This window comes from Arachis ipaensis, chromosome B10, assembly GCF_059453495.1.
Source record: "Arachis ipaensis isolate K30076 ecotype BB chromosome B10, ASM5945349v1, whole genome shotgun sequence".
NCBI lineage: Eukaryota > Viridiplantae > Streptophyta > Magnoliopsida > Fabales > Fabaceae > Arachis > Arachis ipaensis.
The window spans coordinates 60,546,402-60,550,321 of NC_142435.1; the positions used below are offsets into that span (position 1 = coordinate 60,546,402).

The window sequence follows — 3,920 nt, forward strand, 5'->3', positions numbered from 1 at the left end:
ATGCTAGAAATGCTTTCTCATGCTAGACCAAATTGGGTTTGGATGGATATGTGACTATAATCCTCTCAACACTTGATTTGGGAAATGCATGTGGTATAATCAGTGACCATACTTCATCTCTTCTCATGAGCAATTGACCAAGGAATTGGCTATTGATCAAGATTTGAGAGATTGAATTACAAGAAATTGTAATTCGATCACTTAAGATTGCCAAGGAGATCAATGAGTGCATTGATTGAGGAAGAGATGAAAATGAAATTGATCCGGAGAATGCAACATCTCCTGAGCCCAATGAACTCCCCATTTCTGATCTTACCCATTCTCTTTAATTTCTGTCATTTACTTTTATAAGCAATTCCCCCATTCCCATTTACAATTCTGCAATTTACTTTCAGTCATTTACTTTCAGTTCTTTAATTCTAACATTTACTTTTTCTGCCATTTACCTTCCCGCCATTTTATTTTCTGCAATTCTCAACTCAAATTCTGGATTCGCTCAACTAGAACATTCCTCTTATTAAAGTTGCTTGATCAATCAATCCCTGTGGGATTCGACCTCACTCTATTGTGAGTTTTTACTTGACGACAAATTTGGTACACTTGCCAAAGGAAATTTGTTATGAGACAAGTTTTCCGTGCATCAAGTTTATGGCGCCGTTGCCGGAGATTGATTGTGCATCAACAATGATTAAATTGGAAGATAACTATATTGAGCATTTTTGTTTTGTTTGATTTAATTTTCTGTTTAAGTAGTTTACTTTCTGTTTTAGTTAATTTCTTCCCTTCCCCCTACTTTTTCTTTGTTATTTACAATTCATTTCACTAACCCACTAACTGTTTGGTATATTGCATCACTCACACTAACAGTAATTCTGACAGATATACTTTCTGCACCTGTTCTCTTTGCTTGTACTTGTTGGTTGTATGACAGGGAGAAGAAGCGGGGCTTCAACTTCCTTTGATTCTGAATCTGAGAGAACCTTCCTTAGACTAAGGAGGGAGGCAAGAGTAAAACGTGTAGTTGGTGCTGAAGAAGAAGAGGAACACTTTGAGGAATACTTTGAACCAAATATGGAAGAAAACATGGAAAACCATCATGAAGAAGAGACTCACAACCATGGCGGAAGAGGTCGAGCAAATCATGTTGGGGAGGATAGAAGAGTTCTAGGCTCTTACATCAATCCAAACCCGGGAAACTGTGGAAGTAGCATTCAAAAGCTAACCATCCATGCCAACAATTTTGAACTAAAACCACAGCTCATCACCCTTGTTCAGAACAACTGTTCGTTCGGAGGAAGTGTCCAAGAAGACCCCAATCAACATCTAACCACCTTCCTGAGAATATGTGACACAGTGAAGTCTAATGGTGTTCATCCTGACGCCTATAGACTGCTCCTATTTCCATTCTCACTCAAGGATAAGGCAGCCAAGTTGCTGAAGTCTTTCCCAAAGGAGAGCTTGACAACTTAGGAAGATGTGGTGAATAAATTATTAGCAAGATTTTACCCCCCTCAACGAATCAATAGGCTGAGAGCTGAGGTCCAAACTTTCAGGCAACAAGATGGTGAGACTCTATATGAAGCATGGGAGAGGTTTAAAGACCTAACGAGGAGGTGCCCACCAGATATGTTCAATGAATGGGTGCAGCTGCACATTTTCTATAAAGGGCTCTCTTATGAGTCAAAGAAGGCCGTAGACCATTCATCCGGAGGATCTTTGAACAAGAAGAAGACCATTGAGGAGGTCATAGATGTCATTGAAACTGTAGCAGAGAATGACTACTTCTATGCTTCTGAAAGAGGGAACACTAGAGGAGTGATGGAGCTAAACAATGTAGATGCTCTGCTGGCTCAGAACAAGCTTATTACCCAGCAGCTGGCTAACCTCACCAAGAAGATGGAGAGGAACCAAGTAGCAGCAATCTCCACTTCATCAACAACCCAAGAAGGAGTGAATGAAGAAGCAGAGGGAAGTCAGGAGCAAGTCAACTATATTGGGAATTCACCTAGGCAAAACCATGATCCGTACTCCAAGACCTACAACCCTGGATGGAGGAATCACCCAAACTTTGGGTGGGGAAATCAACAAGACCAAAGTCTTGATCAAAGACGCCCAAATCCCAACAATGCAAGCCACCAACATTTCACATCTAGACTATATCAACACCCCAATAACAACACCTCTCCACATCCACATCAAAACCAAAACAACTTACCTCATCGTTCCACCTCTAATCACGATCTGCAATCATTTGATGACAGACTCTCAAGGATTGAGAATCTACTTAAAGGCATAGGCAAGGAGATTCAAGACAACAAGGTGTTCAAGGAGGAAGTGCGAGCCAGTTTCAAGAACCAGGGAGACACAATCAAGAGGTTGGAATCTCAAGTGGGGTATCTCTCTGAGCAAATTCCTAAACCCATAGATGGATTCCCAAGTGACACAGAGAAGAATCCGAGAGGTGAAACAAAGAAAGTAAGATGGGAAGATTGCAAGATGGTCACTATAAGTGATAAGGAGACTGAGGACAAGCCAAGCAAGCTGTCAGAACAACCTGAAGATACCTCAGTAGAGAAGAAGGAAAAAGATCATCAAGAACCAGAAATCTCACAACAGGAGCTGCTGAGACTCTATGCACCTTTTCCCCAACTGCTCAATGGTGCTGTGGAGAAGAGAATATACTCAAGGTTTCTAGATTTGTTTGCATCTTTGCATGTCAACATACCATTCATCAAGACTATTCAACAAATGCCCGCATACATCAAGTATATGAAGGAGCTGCTTCCCAGGAAAAGCTCACTCAAGGGAGGCCAAACTATAGTGATGAACAAGGAGTGCAGTGCCCTCATTCAACCACAGTTGCCTACGAAAAGAAAAGATCCAGGGAGTTTTCATGACCCCTGTGCCATAGGGGAAACAATGATTGATAGAGCACTCTGCGATTTGGGAGCAAGCATCAACTTAATGCCCTTATCCTTGGTGAAGAGGCTGCAGATCAATGAGATATTGCCCACAGATGTAGTCATCAGCCTGGCTGACAAAACTCAAAAACAAGCAATAGGGGTGGTGGAAAATGTGTTGTTAAAGGTTGGGAAATACTTTCTTCCCACAGACTTTGTCATCATGGACATGGAAGAGAGTCACACTCACCCAATCATATTGGGAAGACCATTCCTAGCTACAGCCAGAGCACTCATAGATGTGGAGCGAGGGGAGCTAATATTGAGGATCCATGATGAACGACTCAGCTTTAATGTCTTCAAACTCTCACAAGAAGCAGACCAAGAAAACAAAGAACCAAGCAAAGATCATAATGAGATGCTGACAGAGGAAGCAAGCACTGAAGCACAACCAGCCTATCTGGAAAAGCCCTTGGTTGATAAACAAGGAAATAAGCAGTTGTCAAAACTCAAGGAAAAGCTGGAGGAACCTAAACCACCAGAGACATGTGAAGACAACAACAAAATTCCCTTAGAAGAAGAAGTCACCAAGAGCAAGGAAACATCAAAAGGGACAAAGAAGAAGTACCAAGGGGGTGGAGGAACAAGAAGATCCCTACGGAAGACTTCTCTCCAAGAGATAAAGTGATCTCAGCTTACTTCCCAGATATTCCCCCTAATCTCCGCACTATACCATCTCAGTTACCTAAGGTCTTCACTATCAACAGAGTTCTCTCTTTGGAACATGTAGAGATCATTGATACAACCAATGGATATAAGTCCAAGGCAAGAAGGGAGGACTTGAAGCATTATCAACCTCCCTGATGAAGGAGAAACGTCAAGCTAGTGACGCTAAAGAAGCGCTTCATGGGAGGCAACCCATGTTTTATGAGCTTTTACTAGTGAATAAGTCAATATTCATGAATTCCAACCCAAACTTGACAAACACTTGGTGAAATCCTTATATTGCAGTATATAGTG

The 3,920-nt window shown here is 41.6% G+C and overlaps 1 non-coding gene across 1 annotated transcript; it reads right to left on the reverse strand.

Moving 5' to 3' along the window:
• Nucleotides 1-1,524: 1,524 nt before the first annotated feature.
• LOC148580234 (small nucleolar RNA R71) lies at nt 1,525-1,631 on the reverse strand. Its single transcript, XR_015896945.1, has one exon. It is a non-coding gene; the product is annotated as a small nucleolar RNA R71 (small nucleolar RNA).
• Between the last annotated feature and the right edge of the window lie 2,289 nt (nt 1,632-3,920).